This window comes from Amblyomma maculatum, chromosome 6, assembly GCF_055883805.1.
Source record: "Amblyomma maculatum isolate TAMU_Amacu chromosome 6, ASM5588380v1, whole genome shotgun sequence".
Lineage (NCBI taxonomy): Eukaryota > Metazoa > Arthropoda > Arachnida > Ixodida > Ixodidae > Amblyomma > Amblyomma maculatum.
The window spans coordinates 152,067,948-152,090,926 of record NC_139349.1 but is presented as its reverse complement, the minus strand read 5'-3'; the positions used below and the strand labels follow the sequence as shown (position 1 = coordinate 152,090,926).

The 22,979-nt window shown below is 45.5% G+C and overlaps 1 pseudogene; it reads left to right on the top strand.

Annotated features, from left to right (window-relative positions):
- The first annotated feature begins 11,921 nt into the window (after positions 1-11,921).
- On the top strand, positions 11,922-13,124 carry LOC146187072 (uncharacterized; annotated as a pseudogene).
- Positions 13,125-22,979: the final 9,855 nt, after the last annotated feature.

Below are 22,979 nucleotides of genomic sequence, written 5' to 3'. Positions count from 1 at the left end.
AGCAACCTTTGGAGGTGAGGTTGCTAAACGGCGAAAAGACGAAGATCCTCCGCCGCCGACGACCACTAACGACGACGCAACCATTTCATCGCCGCTCCACACGACGACATCGACAACACGACCAGAGTGCAAGCAGACACCGCCGCCCAGCGAAGTAACAACGGTATGCCCCGGCCATGACCTGAAGAAACGACGGAGCCGAGATCGGACACCAAGGCCCACGTGCAATGCGAGGACGCGAACAAGTGACCTTGAAGTTGATATCGACGGTCGCAGAGTCACTGCCCTAGTAGACACCGGAGCTGACTATTCAGTCATTAGTGGACCGTTAGCCTCTCAGCTCAGAAAGGTTACCACCGCTTGGGACGGCCCGCTGATTCGCACCGCAGGTGGCAACCTGATTACTCCATCGGGACGATGCACTGCAAGAATAACCGTAAATGGGCGTGCTTACCCCACCAGCTTTGTGGTCTTGCAGCAGTGTTCCCGCGACGTGATTTTAGGCATGGACTTCCTAAATGAACATAGGGCTATCATCGACCTGCGATCCAAGCTCATCAAGCTCTCTGCAGACAAAGCCATTCCTGCTACGACGACGTCGATGCAACACATCGCTCTAAACGTCCTCGATGAAGAATTGACCGTCCCGCCCCGATCAAGCATCGCAGTCTGCGTAGGTAGCACAAACATCGAAACCGCTGAAGGCATCGTCGAAGGAAATATCCAATTGCTCTTAGAACGAGGTGTCGGTATCGCAAGAGGCATCGCGCAATTCCGGAGAGGTCAAACTCAGGTGCTGGTAACAAACTTCACCGAAGAATACCGGCATCTCAACAAGGGCACGACGATCGCTTTTCTCGACGAATTAGCCGACCTCAAAGATGTATTCGCCCTCCACGACCAAACGCTGGAAGACTCACCGGACCAATTCCATCAGCCCAAATTTGACAACAACCCGGCATTGACCCACAGCAGGAAAGACCAGATTCTTAGTCTTCTTCGAAGCTACGGGGAGTGCTTCTCGTCATCATCGAAGGTACGACAAACACCACTGGCCAAGCACCGCATTATAACGGACGAACACGCCCGACCTCTGCGCCAAAGCCCTTATCGTGTATCGCCGCGAGAACGCCAGGCCATTCGCGATCAAGTTGAGGAAATGCTACGTGATGACGTAATCCAGCCCTCGAACAGCCCCTGGGCGGCACCAGTCGTTTTGGTCAAGAAGAAAGACAGCACACTTCGCTTCTGCGTTGATTACCGCCGCTTGAATAGCATAACGAAAAAGGATGTCTACCCGCTTCCCCGCATCGACGACACTCTCGACCTGCTCTGCAATGCAAGGTACTTCTCATCGATGGACCTGAAGAGCGGATATTGGCAAATTGAGGTCGACGAAAGAGATCGCGAAAAGACCGCATTCATCATACCAGACGGCCTTTATGAGTTCAAGGTGATGCCATTTGGCCTCTGCTCCGCACCAGCCACGTTTCAACGAGTAATGGACACAGTTCTGGCAGGCTTGAAGTGGCAAATTTGTTTGGTGTATTTGGACGACGTTGTTGTCTTCTCGTCAAACTTTGAAGACCACCTAAAACGACTACAGACAGTGCTGGAAGACATCAAGTCATCGGGACTAACGCCAAAAGCAGAGAAGTGTCACTTCGCCTACGAAGAACTCCGGTTCCTAGGTCACATCGTTAGCAAGGACGGTATTCGCCCAGACCCGGAGAAAACAGCTGCAATCGCACAATTCCCACCGCCTGCCGACAAGAAAGCTGTGCGCCGATTCCTTGGGCTGTGCGCTTATTATCGACGATTTGTCTGAAACTTTTCGCGGATCGCCGAACCGTTGACGCAGCTTACAAAGGCTGACGTACCTTTTAAATGGGAAGCGCCGCAAGAAGAAGCCTTCGACGAACTTAAGCGCCGCCTGCAATGCCCTCCTGTACTTGGCCACTTTGATGAAAACGCCGAGACCGAAATTCACACCGACGCGAGCAGAGTGGGCCTAGGAGCCGTTCTTTTCCAGAAGAGTGCCGGACAGGAGAAAGTAATCGCCTACGCTAGCAGATCCCTCACAAAAGCCGAAGTCAATTACTCGACGACCGAGAAGGAGTGCCTTGCAATCATCTGGGCCACTTCTAAGTTTCGTCCATACCTATACGGCCGACCATTCAAGGTGGTAAGCGACCATCACGCGCTCTGCTGGCTGGCTAATTTGAAAGATCCTTCCGGCCGCCTTGCCAGATGGAGCCTACGACTACAAGAATTTGACATGACTGTAGTCTATAAATCGGGCCGGAAGCATTTCGACGCAGACAGCTTATCCCGCGCTCCGGTCGATGCTCCCCCGAAGGACGATGACGATGACGCTTTTTTGGGACCGGTAAGCGCCAGCAGTTTAGCAGAACAACAGCGATCAGACCCTGAGCTGAAAGCGCTAGCCGATTACTTGGAAGGAAAGACCGCTTCCCCTCCTGGTGTGTTCAGGCGACATTTATCGTCCTTCACGTTAAGCAATGGCCTCCTCGTGAAGAAGAACTTCGCACCCAACACGACCGCGCAGCTTCTCGTAGTGCCTAAAACCCTTCGGCAAGATATTCTGCAGGCGTTGCACGACGAGCCCACAGCAGGCCACCTCGGATTTGCGCGCACGTTGCGTCGAATCCAGGAGAAGTATTACTGGCCGCGACTGCCTGCCGAAGTTTCCCACTACGTGAAGACGTGTCGTGAGTGCCAACGACGCAAGACGCCGCCGTTCAGACCAGCAGGACTACTAAACCCGATTCCGCCCCCAATCCTGCCCTTTCAACAAATTGGGATGGATCTCCTCGGCCCCTTTCCATCTTCGTCTATGGGTAACAAGTTGATCATCGTGGCCACTGACTACCTTACCCGTTACGCCGAAGCAAGAGCACTACCAAATGTACCGCGGCAGAAGTCGCCAAGTTTTTTGTCGAACAAATTCTCTTGCGACACGGCGCCCCAGAAGTGCTCATCACGGACAGGGGAACGGCGTTTACGGCAGAGTTGACGCAAGCCATCCTGGAATACAGTCACACAAGCCATCGACGAACAACTGCGTACCATCCCCAGACCAATGGCCTTACGGAGCGCCTGAACAAAACGATCGCGGACATGATCGCTATGTACGTCGACGCTGAACACAAGACCTGGGACGCCATCTTGCCGTACGTGATCTTCGCGTATAACACGGCAGTCCAGGAGACGACCAGAGCGACCCCGTTTAAGCTTGTGTACGGCAGGGAGCCCACGACGACGCTCGACGCAATGCTGCCGCACGTAACCAGCGAAGACAACCTTGACGTCGCCGCCTACCTGCAGCGTGCAGAGGAAGCCCGACGACTCGCACGGCTGCGTATTAAAGACCAACAGCGCACCGACAGCCGACGATACAATTTACGACGACGCCACGCAGAGTACAATCCAGGAGACCAAGTGTGGGTTTGGACACCAATTCGCCGTCGCGGATTAAGTGAAAAGTTGTTGCGTCGATACTTTGGGCCATACAAAATCCTTCGCCGCGTCGGACCACTAGACTATGAAGTCATTCCCGACGGAACATCAGCATCACAACGGCGACGCGCACGCCCAGAAATTGTACATGTTGTACGACTGAAGCCATATTACGCGCGTTAAAGAATCTGTGGTGTTTAAACTTTGCAGTGTTTATGTTTAAGTTCCTTTGTTTTGAACATCGAGGCGATGTTTTCTTAAGGGGGGAGTAATGCCGCGAAACCTTCAAAACAGTATTTGTTGTTTTTTAACAGCCGCCGGCATACAGGCTTATCACTCTGATTCTGGACCGCGTATCAGTTCCGTAATCTTTGTTTGTTAATGCTCGATGCCGCGAGTCACACCTTTATCAGTTTTGTTGTAGCACAAGGTGCACCGAGATCTGTCTCGAAGGTTCCGGCCACTCGCGTGTCTTTCCACAATGTTCCAGCCCGTGCTGGTAGCTGCTTGCGACGTTATCTAGATTGTTCTGTGCAGCCTTTAAATTGAGCGTTGCCGAGTGTGACGGGCATTCTTTGTTCGACGACCGACGAGCGCGTTTGTTGCTATCGCCGCCGCCGAGTTGCTTAGTTCTTTTGCGGGCGCAAGTCAGCCCAAATAAAGAGTTTCTTTAGTGCAATCATCGACCCTTCATTTGTGTCGACCTCGTCACCACTACGTGACCTCGTCACCACTACGATTGTGCTTTCCTGTCACTCGACGAATGCGCGTTCCCAGCAATGTTTATTTGGAGCGTGGGCTCGTGCTAGGACGAAGCTTGTCAAAGCTGACGTCCGTATGTATACTCGAAGTTAGCGCTTACCGTGCTCGCGGTGCTGTAGAGCTACATAAAGGGCTATTGCAAAACGCATTGTTTGTCGCAGCCTTTTCAGGCTTTCTATTTTCAAGCGATAACTGGTTCTTTACCGCTGTTCGGCGAGCGTCCCATTTGCTTGAGTATGCGTGCAAACGAAAGATGATGCCACATTGTTATTCCTGCAGTGGAATAAGTGTAATCCATCAGGCATAAAATAAAATTTAAAAAAGTAAAATTATTTGCTTGAGATGTTTATACAGTGCAAGGATTTTCTACCTTGATTACATCATTCTATGCTGCAGATGAACAATTTTGCCACTGGGATGACTACACAGCCATCGATGCAATGCGCTATTACATTGAAACGGGCAAGGATGGTAATTGAACATATGGGGACTGTATAGTTCCATTGCATAAGCGGACGATTCTTCCAGTAGCGGAGTAGAGCATATACTCCACGTGGAATTAGCTGCTCTTCTTTTAGGCATGCTATGTGTCATTCAAGAACGACCAGAATTCCTCCTCCCTTTTCCTAGCTGCATCCCCAGAGGGACAACGAGATGAATACCCCAGCTGCTCTGAGAAAGTAGTGGCAGTATGCTGGCCAAAAAAGTGCATAAAGGTGACAGAATGTTGAAACAGGTTTGCATGTAAAGAAAGCAAAAGTCAGCATAAAGTGGGGCGGCAGAAAGTTAGGTGGGTGGGTGAGGTTGAAACGTTTTCAGGGCCGAGTCAAGTGGATGCAGCTAGCACAGGACCAGGTTAATTGGAGTAATATGAGAGAGGCCTTTGCCTTGCAGTTATATTAAGGCTGGTGATGATGATATAGTAATTAAAAAAAGTGGTTTTGTGGTAAACTGTGGCCAAAGGTTTCACATAGGTTTTGAATATTTGACATTTGCAAAACTCATCAGTATAGTAAAATAGTGAATTTCAAGCTATCTCAATGTCCTAAGGGTTTTCCTCGTTACTGGAAAATCAGCTAGTGGGATTTGGTGGTGGTGGTAGTAGTTTATTATTAATCAAGAAGTAGGAAAAGAGTGTTGCCAGCCGCGTAAACTGCTATCTAAAATCTGAAGCACCTGAGCGGCAGCCGGCGAGCAAGAAAAAGGGATAGGGAGAGGGAGAGGATAGGTGGAGGGGAGCGATAGAAAGAAAGGACAGGGCAGCTTTGTACATTATTTACAAAATACAAAAAGCACAACGAGTTCCCGTCGCTCACGCGCAAGTGTCCGAGCACTGTCCACAAATGCCTGCGCGCGAGCAGCCACTGATCAGTCAGTTTTTGGCAAAAAGAGTTATGTTGTTGTCAGGACTTTAACCCAAGATTGCATGCTGAGTGGGCTGGTGTGGTTTTCATTACAACCACCACACAGCATGCTTCAAGTGCTTTAAGATTTTGAGAATGCATCCCTCCTCGCTTGCTTTGAACAGCGGCAAAGTGTAGTTGGTATGTGGCAGAAGGAATATCATGTGGTTACCATATGAAGATGCCTGCAACAGTTTGTCTATGATTTGTCTGAGAATATGCTCAGGCTATCCTGCACAGCGTTTAAGCATGACATAGATTCTCAGTCGCAGAATAGACTGGCAGAACTTTAACTCCTTGAACATTAGCGCTTGCTTTGTGTTTGTTGAAAGTCAGCAGGTAGGTATTATAGTCTAATTTCTGGTTGGTTTCCTGACAGGGTACCGATAGTGCTGGTGAGGAAATGCTGTTGGAAGAGCCTGAGAATTCATACCAGGTATGAAAGCTAAAGTTTTTGGCAGAGAATGCTCACTGTATGAACTTGTAAAACTACAAAGTGGTTACAGATTTTCTTCACTTGCCTCCACTTCAAAGAGCTTCATACTTGCACAATGGGGAGTTCCTCAAATGATGCGGCCTGGTATCTATTTTGCAGCATGGTTTGACATAAGGTGGTACATACACAATGAACCATGCTCTTACATATCCTTCACTTCTTAGATGCTGGAGTTCAAATTGACATCATGCTTATATGCCTTGTATAGTATTTAGTATCGTGCTTCGTCCTAAACATCTTTGGTGATTAAGTGTAGTCGCAACAAGTATCTGCACTCCCAATTTCCTCTTTTTAGCTCTGCCAAACCTTAAATAAGCTATGTAGCATTAGGTATTGTACAGAGCTCTGTGTTTGTCTCTGGCGAGGTGGCTCTGTGGTAAAGACGCTTGACTACTGACCAGAGTACCTGGGTTCGAACGGGACCACAGCAGTTGTGTTTCAGTGGAGGCGAAATGCAAAACGGGTTCCTGTGCTGTGCGAGGTCAGTACACGCTAAAGAGTCACAAGTGGTTGAAATATCCGGAGTCCTTTGCTCCAGTGTCTCTCATAGCCTTAGTCGCTTTGGGACGTTAAACTCTACAAAGAGCAAAATCAAATATACTTGCAGCTTTACTTGAATATATTGTTACGAAGCGGCGAGCCGATGATGACAGGAGACAGAACATGACCAATGGCGATGGTAGATGACGTTTAATGATTTTGCGGGCCTAGCACGAGTGCTCCTGCCCGCGCTACTGCTCACGTCTCCTTGTCGTCCGTAACATGACCCGGGGCCACCGAGCGATCGTCCCGATCGTGGACGAGGAAGTTTAGCCATGTTAATGATTTGATGGCATGATGATGGGCGTATCTGGATGCTCGAGGAAGAGGAAGAAGGAAGAATAGAACGGCTTGCCGGTACGATGTCTGATGCATGGGTGATCCGCCTCCCCTGGAGCTGTCAACCATCCGTCACCAGAGTCCATGGGACCGATGGCTCGAGGTCACGTCGGGCAGCTTGGGCGGGGGTTGCGTGTTCGTGTCCATCGGTTCCTTCGGGTCTTACGGGTCCTTCGTCTCGGGTCTTACGGGTCCTTCGTCTCAGTTCTGATTGGTCATTCTGTTCTCCTTGTCTCCAGGTCCGGGCTGGGGGCTGGGCGGTGGTAGTTGTTCAGGTCTGGGCTTGAAGGGCTGGGGCGAAGCTGCTCGGCGATGTCCCTGGGCCCTCGGTGATGGTTCCGGCTTGAAGATGGCGTAGATGCTCCAAGGCGAGGATGGGGATGTCGTACGCCGCACCTCCAGCCAAATGTTACGAAGCGGCGAGCCGATGATGACAGGAGACAGAACATGACCGATGGCGATGGTAGATGACGTTTAATGATTTTGCGGGCCTAGCGCGAGCGCTCCTGCCTGCGCTACTGCCCACGAATTCTTCCTTGTCGTCCGTAACAATATGTTAATGGTCTGCCCCAGTTTTGGTGGAAGTCGCTGACGTACCTTAACGGCTGTTCTCCTTGTTGCCACGATACCCAGAGCACCGATAAGGACAAGGATGCAGAAGAGCTGCTGGAATCATGGCAGGTGTAAAACGTTTTTGGCATAGAATGTGCGTAGCACATAGTTGTTAAGTTAAGTAATTGGATTTGATTCAGCTGCCTCTGATCCAAGGAACTTCATAATTGCGCATTATAAATTTCGGATCATGCAGCTTGGTGTCCAATTCACAGGATGGATTGATATAACAACACAGTTTACTGAGTTTTCACATGGCATCTTCATTGCGGTCTTTCTTTGTAGGGCTTTATTTAGTAATTGAAATATTTTCCTTTACTTTATTTGTCTCTTAAGAACCTTTTTGTCCTGATTGTTAGCTACTACTGGAAAAATATTAAACTGATAACTCCATCTTTCTCACACTAGGCTGAAGCAGGAGGTTCCTTGCCATTAGGCACAGATGTGAATGGCCTTCTTCTGAATGAGATCGTGACCACCTCAGGTAAAATAAAGTTTTAGCTTTCGACCTAGAGTGATTTTTAATCTTTTAAAATGTTTTACAGAAGCTTTTGTCTGTGTTGTGCTTGTTTCGTGTAATTCCTCTTAAGCATTGAGCATAGCAAAAAAAAGTTAACATTAAAGTTTAATGCTAGAGAAATTTTAGCAGAGTGCGATGTTGAAAACATGCAAGGTTCAAATCCTTCATTTCGCGCACAGGAAGCTGACACTGAGTCGCAGAGCTGGCTAAGTGCCCACAGCAAAGTAGAGTATGTTGCTGAGCTGTTACTAAAACAAGGAAAAAGCTTGACCAAGGGGGAAAATGAGCACATTTAGAGGAGACTGAGCTTAATCTTACCATGTTACATAGTTCCTATGGTGCACACTACAATACAATGAGGTCTGTTTGTCATGCTCACGGAGCATTGTAAAGGAGAGTAGTCATCAATAGTGGTCACTATAGTCGGAAACAGTGAGGACATCTCCCAAAAAGTCAGCAGTTCTTTAATACTCTTTAATCATCTTTTGATTTCACATCCTTTAATCCCCAAGCCACATCACAAAAGAGCATTTGATGCCCTGTACACTTTGATGAGTAGAAAGTGACACAGCTCTAATGTGCACCCCGCCGAAGCTTTTTAAACTTTATCTCGGCAAGAGTGCCGAAGTTATGCTACCTTGACAGAGTTTCTGTAAGCAGTGATGTTACAATAATTATGCGAAAAGTGGCTGCAGTGATTTAGAAAGTATGTTATCATCATTGCTTAAGAAGGAATGTGGATAAACATAAAAAGCTTTAACAAGGTTCATGTCATGCCTCTGTCATCTCCCACGCATCACAGCGGGTGTAACATGAACTGTTCTTTTCTGATCTAATTTAGGAGTTAAGTAACCACTGAAAAAGAAACAAACATTTTAGTAGACTCGGAGCTGTATATGTGCAGAGTCCAGCCATTAGGAGTCGCCGCATGTGGCTCTGAGAGAAGCGAAGGTGTGGCCACAGGCATCTGTGCCACAGACAGCAACACATAATTATGTCACAATGAGAGTATGCAATAATTATGGCCTGGCTGCACTCAATTACTTGTGTCTGCCACAAGCTACAATTTCATGAGACTATAGTGGTCATAAAAGGCATAAAAGAGAAGTATCTAATCATTGGCAATGCTATCACTTTCTAAAGTTATTTTTGCATTGCACATTCGATTATGTATATGAGAAATTTGTTTGAAAAAAGTAATATATGCTACACATTCACTTGTGAACAGTCAGTTTTAAACTCCAGCAATGCTAAGGCTAAAATTCAGTACGCTGTTCAGGGCCCGAAATTGTTCCTGACAGCGACACTAGGGGATACTTTGTGGCTTGTGATTGGTGAAGTGCTGTGTAGCGAATCCGGTCAGTCAGTTTTCAGTCAAAGGCGTCCCCTGTTTTCCTCTCATTGATTCCCAATAAATGGTCGAGGTCTGCATATATGTCTCAAGGTATTTGTTTGTCAGTTTTGAATATATAAGGATTCTTTCTAAAGCTTTAAAGCTGTATGATTGCTAAGGTGAGAATTTAAAGGGTAATAAACCTATTTTGTTTTCACAACTTTTTTTTTTCAGTTATCGAAAATGTACGGCCTAAGTATGGATGTAGCTCTTGCACGAGGTTATACGTAGGCTGTGTACTTTCCGATGTTTATTTTTCGAAAATTTGGCGTTTTTCGGCGTCTATATACAATCTTGAAATTGGTGTTTTTGGCTAGTTGCATGTTGCAAACTGTAAAACATGGGGATTATTGTTGAGAAAAAATCCCAAAGTACAGAAGATTTCTGTACAAAGGTCAAAAACTTTATTCACCTTGGAGCAAAGGCATTAAATGCAGGTGCACATAGACTGTTATCAGCCATGCCAGCGTGCTCTTTCGTGTTTACAGCACGCAATTTTGAGAATGCTCACTGAACAGTAGTGCTTGACAAAGAAAAACCTGAAATGTGCAAAGATGCTGGGCTAATACTAGCCAGTGACATGCCTGCAGTTTCTAAAACAAAGTAGGCTCAACAACAGCAACCACCGTGTACTGCCATAACTGCGGAACTTTGAATCGAGCTCTTTTATATTGCCCTCGCCCCGCACCACGATCAAGTCTCTAGATCTGTTTTGATGAACTGAATTCTTCCGGCAGCTCTCGTAGCATATATCTTACTACTACTTCCATGAAAAATCCAAGAGTGTCATCTGGGAATGAATTCTTAGGTTGAAAAACAAACCTTGTAGCAAAGCTGGCACTTAGATTTCTTCAAATGGTTCATTGCTGCAGCAAAGATGCTCATGTGAGTGCAATGAGGCTTCTGGCATGGCGTAGCCCCCCCCCCCCCTTTCTGACTGCCATTGTAGTCCATTTCTCTACTCTGAAGAGAAGAAAGTTAATTTTTCATCAAAAATAGGACTTAGGCTGGCATGAACATGCCAAAAACGAGTGTTTTTCTGTTTAAGCCTATTCCATCAATTTTTTTAGTGGCAGTTCTAATTTCCGTTTTTTCAGTTAAAACCGGGAAGTACACAGCCTAGTGATATGGTATATGGCTGAGGCTTGCCCTGGCGTTGTACCTGTTATATTCACTGTTCTACTCCTCCTAATGGGTTTTAAGAGCTCCCATGCAATATTGAATCATTTACAACTGTCGTTTGATGATTTGAGCAGTGTGCTATGCTGTCAGTGCAGCACATACGAGGTGAATAAATGTAGGTACTTGTTTTGCTATTCCTCGCAGCAGCAGCAAAATTGCCATTCAAAATGGCAAGATTCTAGGCTGCTTCAATAATTTTGAAAATAAAGCTGAGCTAAGCTACTATTGAGTGAGGCAAAAGATGAACGTTGGACTCATGGCGTTTCTTTTTTATCAAAGCAGGAAGAGATGGCAGTACTTCCAGCTTTGCCAACTGATACAGACACCTCTGCGCATGAAGAGAGAGGAGGTTCTCGGGTAAGCATGCTCAGTTTCGGAAACGCTGGAATGCTTAGGTTTCATATAGAACGCCAATTGCAAAGACACACCTTTCAGCAAAACAATAATTGTAACTGAGCTCATTATATGTGAAAAATGGTAATTTTTATTGCAGAGTCTCTAATGCAGTGGAGGAAAATTAATATACTGGTATCTTCACACTCTAAAGCTTTACATGAAGTGCAAATATAACACTTCCGGGGCCAGACAGCCCGTCTCTTTCATGTGTCCTGTAAATGATAACCTTTATCTTGATTCTTGTTCATAAGTAATATTTTGATATCACTAACGTTTCTGATTTCTAACCTCGTTTAGTCTGATAGTACTGCAATTTGACACAGTGCAGATGAAACTTAATTTTAACAAATGTAAACCAGTGAGAATTTCCTGTAGGAACACTCTGTGGTATTACACTGATTGTGAAAAAGGGGTGCATCTGTCGATGTGTTGGTTTTAATAGCTTTTAATTTAAATTCAGTAGGGACAAATATGTCTTCCCCCAACTGATATTAGTGCAATATCTAAAGTTCTAACACACGAACTCCAATACCTCCATGTCAGAAAAAATTGTCTGGCGCATTGGCAGCACCGACCATTTGAAGTCTGTGCCAGTCTGTCACAGACGGAATTGTGTGATCAAGGTAGGCAGAGGTGGCTAGGTTGCCAGCATCTGCCCATACCAGGCTGCCAGTTGCAACTGGGCCAAAAAACGACCAGGTTGTGAGGTGCATGCAGTTGAACTGCCTTTGCCGCATGAATTTTATAACTCATCTGGGATTTTTTTAGGATTCCGACGACTACGGAGCTAAAGGAGCCGCTATCCCATTCGCCGATGGAAAAACCGAAGTGGCAGCCCTTGTCCTGTCCTACGTGATGCGCCACAAATTAAGTGACCAAGCCATAGCAGACGTACTGGACATGATGAACATTATTAGCCCGGGTAAAGCCCCAAGGTCCAAATACTTGCTGCTTAAGGCTTTAGGTGCACACGTACCTGGTGCAGAGAAGCATTTCTATTGCCTTGATTGTGCAGGGTACTTGGGGAGGTCGACTCCTCTGACTAAACTTCACTGCCAAAACTGCGAGCGGGATATTGATATAGCCTCTTGCCCTTTCTTTCTTGTGATGCCTTTGAAGGAGCAGATTGAAAAGGTCCTTGCACAGCAGAATTTGAAGTGGGTACCTCAAGTTGAAAGAGACTGCATGATCAGAGATGTAGGAGATGGCATTGAACATGCCAGGCTGTCTGCTGAGTTTTCAAGTAATGATAATTCACTTCTATGAAATACAGACGGAATTAGAGTTTTTGAAAAATCAGCGTTTGACATCTGGCCTGTTCAGTGCCAAATACTGCATTTGGACCCCAAAGTACGCAAGCAAAACATGCTTATGCCTGCCCTTTGGTTTGGTTTACCAAACCAAACATGACCACCCTCCTTACACCCTTTACAAAGAAGCTACAGGAGCTTTCATTGGGGTTTTCTTTCATAAAAAATGGGGAACGAGTTAGAGTTAGGGTTTTTGCAGCTGCATGTTCAGTGGATGCTGTTGCTCGGTCAGCAGTGCGGAACTGCAAACAGTTTAATAGTTTTTATGGGTGCGGCTGGTGTTACCATCGCGGGGGTTCCTCTTATGAATATATGGATCCCGCTCCGAAGCGCAGGACTGCTGTGGACCATCTTGAAGAGGCCAAGAAGGGCACTCCTTCAGAGCCTGTTAATGGAGTTAAAGGGCCTTGCCTTGCCATGACCCTTCCTCGATTTGATGTGGTGGATGGTTTCATCCCAGATTATCAGCACTGCGCATGCCTTGGCGTCATGCGACAGCTGCTTAAACTCTGGCTAGAGAGTGAATACCATGACTGCCCTTGGTACATCGGAACCAAAGTATCACAGTTAAATAGCCTGTTGTTGGCAATACCACCTCCAACAGAGATAACCCGCACCCTCAGGCGGTTTGAGGACCGAGCCTATTGGAAGGCTTCAGAGTTACGGGCTCTTTTGCTTTTTTATGGGTAAACTGTCCTGAAACCAGTTCTGCCCCGTCAGTTTTTTAAACATTTTTGCTTCTCTTACGCAATATATTTGCTGCTTAAAGCGCAGATCACCGAGCAAGACCTTCGTGAAGCAAGGGTTATGCTCGAAAAGTTTGTGTTGCAAATTGGAACTTTGTATGGCAAGGAAACATGTCATACAATGTTCACCAGCTGCTACATTTGACAGATTCTGTGGAAGCTTGGGGTCCTCTTTGGGCAACGTCCTGCTTTCCCTTTAAAGGACGGAATGCCATTCTTTTAAATTACTTCTATGGGACCCAGTGTGTTGCCGAGCAGATAACGCATACTTTCATTTGGTGGCAACACCTTGCTTTGTGGGCAGACAAAATCGTAGTGTCTGAAGCAAAGACATTTTTTGAAAGGATGGTTGGCCGGCAGACCATGGGCAGGACTGGAGTGGCACTCCCCGGGGGTGGGGGTGTAGTTGTTTATCAGTGAAAGAGTGGCTCAGGTGGTAACATCAGGCTAGAGGTAGCTCTGGAAAACCACTTAGGATATCTGCCTCCAAAAGTCACTTATTACCACAGATTCCAGCTCAACAGAATTCTCTGGCATTCTGAAGAGTATAAGATGCCCAAGAGAGTGAACTGTGTTGCACAGTTACAGGATGGTTCCTTGGGCGTTATACAAGCACTTGCTGTGTTTGAAGGGAATCCTTCGCACCTGCTGCCCCAGTATTTGGTGCTGGTAGAAAAGCTGGAACTGGTGCGAAGCGCTCCTTTTAGGGACAACCAGCTAGGAATTTCCTTCTCATCACTCAGAGAAGGAACGCGAGCAGGTGCCATTGTAATGTGTAGCCCTCATGTTCTTCTGAGAAAGTGTGTGGCCTTGGAGTGCAACTCTAGAAGTTTTGTCTTTGTGCCCCTTCCCAACCAAGTTGAACGAGGCTGAAGTAAAACATTGTAGTTCACCTATCGAACCTAGTATCATGAGCAATAGCACGGTTATGCTTGGGTTTACAAGAGACCACAGTGCCTGGCTGGCACGGGCTGCATTCCCTCTGCGTAGTGAGAGGGCTTGCTGCTGAGTTACATCGGGTTGGCAGCCAAGCACCATAATTACTAAGCCACTACAGTGGCCATTACAGCTAGAAAACAGAGCCAAAGCTATTGCTCCAAGCTACGACACTGAGACCTTTGGTTCAAATCGCTACTGCTGAATTTTAGCACTTTGGGTATCGCTTGGTTTGATGGGTTTAATGTCCCAAAGCCACTCGGGCTGTGAGGCCTCAGCGGAATTACAAATACCTGGGGCTCTTAAGTGCGCACTGACAGAGCACAGCACATAGATGGATACTGTACCAGCATGTGTTCATGTATAGCTGACTCTCAGTAATTCAAATTGCCTAACAGCACGTTTCAGTAAATACAAATAAATAGGGGCTCTGACAAGTTTTCATATAATGCTTTGACGAAATGCTAGTGATGACAACAAATCGCAGCCGAGTGTCATCAATGTGGGGTGGCTTTTACTCAGGTCAATTGCTTTTTTTGGTCAACAAGGCACCATGTCTGAAGTGCTGCTGTGCATTCATTAATAAAAACATTGCTTTAATTTCGTTTTTTCATTTTATCAGGTTGATTTCATTATAAATTGTTTGGTCATCTCCACAAATCCTGTATTACCAAAAATCCACTTCATGATTACCACAAAATGAATTGTAGTAATAATTGGTTACTGGGAAAAGAAATGGCTCAGTAAGTATCTCACTTCTCGATACACACTTGTATTGTGCTATGTAAGAAGGAATGGAGGAGGGAGAGAAAGGTGTGGTAATGGAGGGCTCTGCAATAATTTCGACCACCTGGAGATCTTACGGCAGAATGCGTAGCAAAGACCCAGGTTAGCAATAAACCCTGACTGCTCACTGGAGGGTCAAATTCTAAAGTTAAAGCTCAGCTACTTTGGTCATCTGATGAGAAGAGAGGAGTCGTTGGAGAAAGATTTGATGTTGGGAAAGGTTGAGGGCCGCCGGGGAATGGGTAGGCAGCGAACGCGTTGGTTAGATGGCATCCTCGAGGTGCTGCAGATGAAGTTTGTGATGTTAGGAAGATAGTGAGAGACCTGAAAGCGTGGCGTCACATGGTCCATAGGGTCACGAAGAGTCGGACACGACTGAACGACTGAACTAAACTGGTTTGTTCCCCATCCCTCCTTTAATGGTAACACCAGCCCTCATATTAACGCAGGCTAGTTTCCTGTAGTTTCCAGCCTGACCAATCACTTGGGGTTCTTTAACGTGCATTGACCTCTCACAGTACATGGAGCTTTAACATTTGCCCTCCATTTAAATGCGGCCGCTGCAGCTGGGATCAAACCTGAGTCTTTCAGGTCCGAGTTCGAGCGCCATAACCACTGAGCCACTGCAGCAGCTTGTCATTTTGTTTTGGCAATGCATATTTATTTGTATTTTAATTACCTCTCCTAAATGTGGCTGTCCACAGACTAGCTATACAACGCTCAACACAGAAGGCATCCCGAGGAAGGAAAAACTGTCAAATCCAGTTCATATTTATTACAAGGGGACATGGGGAACCAAATCGAGCTCCCCTCGTATTCCTGTACATGATGGCATTAGACTTGTTTATAAAGGCTCGCAGTGTTATGTTGCGCTCTATTTCACTTAAATTGTTTGTACTTTCTTTTTGTACATAAAATGGCATGGTCTTGAAAATGTGTGGGTCATGGTTGCTGCTTATTGACTGTTGGTGTTATTCGTTATTCATCAAACTATCCAGAACTTTGTATAATCTGTGTGTTAAAGAACTTCACTTTCACGCAAATAGACTTGTTTACTATGTGTGGCACTTGTTCTTGTAAGATTTTCACTGAAGGAATTGCAAGCACCCATAGAAAATGAATTCGAGCTCTCCTTGTATTCACTTACATATGGCATTAGATTTCAATTTAGAGACCTGCAGTGTTGCGATGTGCTCTGTTTTGTTTGCAGATTGTTTCAGCTTGTTTCATTTCTGTTCACCAAAATGATGTGTGTTTCATGCCTGTCTAACCTAGGGTTACTTAACTGGGGACTTCTTTTACATGGAGATTATTGAACAATTAATTATTAGTCTGGGCTACATAGGTCTGATTACTTGGAATACATGGATGGATCTGCTGCGTAGCACTCAAGAGGGGCCACCGCGGAATTCGAGTCGTCTGCTCCTTGTTTATATGAGGGTGAGGAAGAGGGCGACCGTCGGGCTCGTGCGCTCTGCGCATTTTTGAGAAGCTCAATCGCGGCTAGCATGCTGTTCTGACAATGGAGGGTGTGTCGCCGAGTTGCTGGTGCAGCTGGTGCCATCTACAGAAGCGTCTTGTAACAATGTGGTCTTAAAATGTGTTAGACATAGATGACACTTCTTCACTGTTCGGGCTTTTTGTTGGTTACCAAACTGTCTCGCACTTTATACAGTGTTCATGCGGAATAATTTCACTTTTAAGCAACTATACTTGTTTACTGCACCCTTTGATGCATTCCCTTGGAAGATTTGCTATAATGAAAGCCGAATAGTTTGGCAGCCACAATCTTTCCGTCAATATGAGCGGATATTATTTTGTGCAAATAAGTGCTTTCATATCTTTATACTGTTATGTTTTGTGTCCAATATTCTTGATATGATTGTATTGCCATTGTCTATAATTTGAAAATATGTAGTAAATATTTTACACTTCCTTGGACCCTTTTTCATTACTGAATAGAATTAAATGATGCTTTAAAGTTCTGCACAGTATTTTAGACACTGCTTTATGTGATTAAAAGTGCCAGCGAGCCCTGCGTTCTTTGGTGTTAGTTTGGCTCATTGACCTTCTCATCTCAGGACCATTATTGGTCGGAGTCAAGATAGATTTACAGAATAAGACGACTAACAAAAGGTTGGACTGTTTACTACAAGGAAGCAAGACGTGCACTTGTGGCTAAGGGACAACATCAAAACCTGAGCTTGCTTCGGTTGCTTGATGGCAGTAATCTACACGAAGTTAGTCAGCCATGGCAGGTCTTATAAAAGAAAAAAAAATGATCTGAAGGTATAGCAAAATTGTCCTAGTAAGAAGTATTACTTGCTCTGGCATCAGTTTGATATTAGGCTTTTGGTATACTAGTCCCTAACAAATGTAAATAAAGCACAACACAAGTGAATCGGTATTGTGGAATATATGTAGTATAGTATACACAGCTTGACATATTGCTGTCCAAATCAAAGGGCCTAGCTGTTGCTACCAGGGGTTACAGTTTAAGAACTGAAAAAGAAAAAAATGTTTGAATATGTTGTAGATAACAGGGTTTGGAAAAGTAGGTCGTGGTGCTTTGGCCTAAATTCTCGATATGCACATTGTATTTTATTCAATTAATTAGCAGTCTGAATAGAGACTTAACATGGTGTGGTGGTTCAGTTGCCTACTACTGTTGTAACAAACAAAAGGATAGAAAAGAAAGTGTCTTGACTTGCCGGAAACATTTCAAGCACCATTTGGTTCTATGCCAACTTGAAGTGGGTTGCAAATATGTTTTGAGGACTAGCCATTTTTTAGAATTGAAGAACATTTTGGATTAAATAATTTGATATTTACTAAAGTACATTATTAGTTCATTGCCAATGGGAGCTTCAAATGTGCTGCAAATGTTCCGAGGATTGTCCTTTATTAAAATTGAAGTATACTTTTGGCATATTATTTTCATACTTGTGAAAGTACTTTTTTAATTCATTTCCTATAGCAACTTCAAGTGTGGTGCAAATGTATTTTCGAGTACTGTCCATTTGCTACAGTTGAATATACTTTCAATGAATTAATTTCATATTTACAAAGTAGCCTTTTAATGCATTTTCAACATGGTGAAATTAAACCTATATTCTTTAACATCTTTAAAAATACTCGAAGAGTATTCTAAGGTGACGTATTTTTGACAAATTTTAAAAATACATTTTGAATGCTGAGCAAGAAATTTGATGAATCTATTTTCGACATATTTTAATTACATTCAGAAATACAAAATACGTTTAAAATACAATATAAATATCCTGCCATATATTTCAAACGTATTACTTTTTGCTAAGGGATACTCTCTATAGCCTTGTAGTATTTTGTTCTTAATCCATATTGCAAAGCATGATGTATGAATGTTTCCCCGTATTATTAATGTTTGCAGCAATAAACATCGATAAGTATTTCAAAAATAATGTGAAGCGCTTGCTCTGTTAACATTCCACTGTAGATTCCTGGCCATTGGTGGATCGGTCCAAGATATCTCGATGAGTTACTGGATTCATGCAAGTACAGTGGGAGAGATCCTAAAGGAAACTCTTCCAGCAATCTACGATTGCCTGAAGCCTATTGTACTTTGGTGTCCAAGTGAGAGAGAATGGGAGAAAATAAGAAGAATATGAAAAGAAGTGGAATTTCTCAAATGCGATAGGGAGTATTGCCGGCAAACATTTCGCAATCAAATGCCCTGAAAACAGTGGGTCAGACTACTACATCTATAAGGGTTACTACTCGTGCTCGCTATCGCAGATGCCAATTATCGCTTTATTATGGTAGACATCGGAGCTCAAGGCCGGCTTTCAGGCGGCTCATTCTTCAGAAAGAGCGTCTTGTAGACGCCCATTGAAAAGGGAACCTCAGGATTCCCTTCAGGAGTTTCCAACTGGCCGGTTTGTTTAGTTGGGGACGCAGCATTCCCCTTGGAAACTTATTTGATGAGTCCCTACCCTGGGAGCAAGCTAGAAGAAAGGAAAAAAGTATTTCTCTACCGCCTCTCAACATCCCGCAGATGCATTGAAAATGCTTTTGGCATTTTAGTTTCGAGATGGTGCGTATTCTTGGGAACAGGGGAGGGCAAGCCAGACCTCCTTAACTCTGATTGAAGCAGCCGTGGTCCTGCACAATTTCCTCATGGTTGGCAAGGCATAGGGGCCTTTACAATTACGGTGACATGCCAAGTGAGGAGACTGTGCAGAATGGAGAATGGCGGAACATGGTTGCTCAAATTGGCAGCAGTGCGCCACCATCAAACCGCCGGCCTACCTCAGCTGCCATGGTAATGAGGGACGAAATTGCAGACTATTTCATGTCTGCTGAAGGCTCATTGCCATGGCAGCTAAGTGTTGTCAGGTGGAGCTGATGCTATTGCATGCGACATTTTACACTATACCACTTTTGTATTCTTACAGCTCCGAATGGTTAAATTTCGTTACTTTGCACGTATATATTTTCTTCCATTGCTTTTTACGACATATATTACCTTTTCCTCTTGCTGCAACATAACAATTACTTTAGTTCCTGTAATTATTTAAGATTTTTGCCGTTGCTATTTTCTTTCTTGACTTTGTTTATAAAGAACTGTGGTCTAAAAGGCTTATAGCAGTTATGTGCCTTTGCATTGGCTCGCTAGAATTTGTGTAAGGAGGGCATTTTATATGTAAACTTGTGTATTTTTCATTGCATTGTCCCTTTGATGTATCAAATGAAAACCAAGGCTATGAGGTCCCCCTGACAGCTTTTGGCCATCCTGTGATTTATTACCAATATATGTTTGGATGTACAATTCGACAAACAATAAGTAACACATAAGAAAGAAAACGAGTGCAAAACAAGTGCCTAAAACTCAGTATTAGCAACAGAATTCTTCACTTAGTGCAACAATGAGACAGAAAATATAAATGAAATACATATTATATGAAAAAAAAACGTTCCCGCTATGTGCACCTTGCGATCACGTGCTCCATGGATGACTTAGAACTGAAACAAAATAAAGCTGTTGCGCTGGAGGCACTTTACACAAGTTTAAATAATGCATTTATGAAAACAATAATCTGGCATCTCCACTTGCAGGCCATAAAAAAATACCTGCTACAATAATAATATTGATGCGGGGCAGAAGGCTAGCACAGGAATCCACAGCAGGTGATGGGCAAGTGTTCACAGCACAGTAGAGCAGAACACAGCAAGTGTTCAGGCAAGTCCCAACGGTTTCTTCAGCTTCGTCTTCCTTTCGCGTCACTATACTGTTGATCGTCCTCTTAAACTTCCAGCGACGCAGGGCATATATGTAACATTACCCCCCCCCCCCCCCCCCACAAAAAGCACAGTCTCGGTGCGCATTATGTCGAACTACTGCAGGTGTAGTACGGCTTCATTCGGGCGACATGAACGATCTCGGTACGTGGCATAGCGGACTGTTGCGGCGGATGCACGGGGGTCGTCTCGTATGTCACAGGAGTGACTGGCCGTCTGACACGGTAGGGTCCTGCGTAGCGTGGCAAGAGCTTCTCACACAGCTCAACTCTATGAGCGGGAGTCCAGATCACGACGAGAGAGCCCGGAGAGTAGTGGACGTCGCGGTGACGAGAATCATGGCGGCGTTTCTGGGAATTTTGGGAGGAAGCTAGTCGGCGGCGAGCAATAACCCGGGTGGTGTCAGCTCGAGATATGGCGTCACGAACATAGGAGCTGGCATTAACGGTGGGAGGCAGTACGCTGTCAAACAGAAGGGGAGGGTCGCGGCCGTATAGATGATAGATGGGTGAGTAGCCCATTGTGTCGTGACGGGAGGAATTATATGCGAACGTTACAAACGGCAAAGTAGCATCCCAGTCACGGTGATCATCCGATACATACATTGACAACGTGTCCGTGAGCGAGAGGTTGAGGCGTTCGGTGAGGCGGTTCGTTTGTGGATGGTAAGCGGTGGTGAAATAGCGCTTAATGGAACAGAACCGGAGAATTTCGTCGACTACAAGAGCAAGAAAGCAACGGCCACGGTCAGTGAGCAGCTGGCGTGGAGCACCATGGATCAGGATGACGTCGTGGAGAAGAAACGCAGCCATGTCAGTTGCACAGCTGGTGGGTATCGCTCGGGTGACAGCGTAGCGCGTAGTATAATCCGTGGCCACCGCAACCCATTTATTCCCTGACGAAGAGAGTGGGAAAGGCCCGAGGAGATCAAGGCCAACTCGAGAAAGCGGGTCTGCTGGTATGTCGACCGGCAAAAGTAAATCGGACAACCAGTTAAAGCAATGCTAAAAGAGAACACAAGGGAACAGAAACCTCACAAGGTGTAAACAAGGCCAAACAAACTTGGCATGTAAAAACTCACCTACGATTACTCGATACAGCTTCAGCTGCTTGAAGGCACGCCTGTTCCCCGCCCTTCAAGAGTAAAAGCCAAGGCAACCGCAGTTTTTATTAACGTTTTTAGAATCAGGCGTGTGGCCTCATCAGCATTTTGGCCCCCAATCAATGCAAGCCGCTTGATCTGAAAACCAATATGGCACAAATCATAAGACTTTAGTAGGAAAAAAAATTAGGAATGAGCTTTTTATAAGCCCATAGACATGTTATGTTTATCATGTACAAGGCTCAACAATCAGAACTTTGTCTATGCTCAACACCCTGGAATTGTTTAGGACCATTTTTTGTAAAATGAACAGCGATTTCAGCACATGATGAAATAAAAGGAATATGTGGAACCAAAATAAATGCAGTGACGCACCTGTGTTCATTTCATTGCAGCACAGTGACTAACATATCAGCTCTCCCAAATGACCTTAACTGCATTCTGCAATGGCGCGACCAGTGGCTCATGGAACTAAACACTAAGGCCCGAATTCTAAAACGCTCCTAACCTTAATGAGGGTGCTTTGCATGCCATAAGGCGACCTGATGTCAATTCTGAAACGTTCCCTACTGAGGGATCCTAAGTGAGGCCGCCCTTCATGCGCCATTTCTGTTAGGAAATGGGTATGCTACCTTCATGCTTCCTAACACCGCTCCTCTACCTGAGAGCAAGCTTCTCTGCAAGGCTCTGCACGCAGCACGGTCATTTGCGCACGGCGCACAGCAGAGCCGTGCGCAGCGTCGATTCTTCTCCAAGTGCTCTTTAACGTGTGTGTGCTTGCGTCTGGACGCCGCTTTTCTGCCTCACAAGGAGGGCGTTTGTGAGTGCATCAAAATCCGTGTCCCTCAGGAAACGAGCAATGCTTCCGACGCCGTTTGTCACCGAGGACGGTAGCTTCGAAAGTTCCCGAAGGTTTTTACGCCGCGCAAGAGAACTTTTGCGTGGCGGTGTCTATGACCCTCCTCGGTTGCCACCGCCACAGCGTCTCGCTGATAGGCTCAACCCGATGCAGGATTATAGCGACCACGAATTCTTGGCTCGGTATAGATTTACGAAGCAAGCAGTGCTGGCGATATTGCAAGAGCTGCAGTTGCACGCACATGAAGACAACAGAGGATCGCCACTGCCGTCTGCACTGAAGTTCCTCATTGCGCTCCTGTTCTATGGAACTGGGGCGATGCAGATTGTGGTGGGCGACCTTGCGAATGTCTGTCAACCTGCTGTTTGCAGAAGTATTTGGGAGGTGACGCAGATGATCTGTCTGTGCCTATTCCCTAACTACGTCCGCCTGCTGAATGTCTCTGGATCGAAGGCAACCATGACAAGATTTTACAGCATCGGAGGGATTCCCGGCGTCACTGGGTGCGCCGACTGCACGTATGTGCCCATAAAATCCCAGGGAGAGACTGCGCTGAAGTCTTCAGGAATGGAAAGGCTATTTCTCAATAAATGTTCAGGTAAGTAACACTTGTTCTCAGACAATTCAAATCTGGTATAATTCTTGTCGTTGCCAAGAAATGTGAATGCGTCTCCAGGAAAAAAGTTTGTTTTGTGACTGGTTGCAATACTGTAAAACGGTACATGTCACTCAAAGACACGCATGTTGTATTATGCACGGTAGCTTGTCTTGCTGTTCTACTGCAGGCAGAAGTGCCCAACAGTACTCAAATGGGAATGAATGGAAAGGAATGCAGCTGTC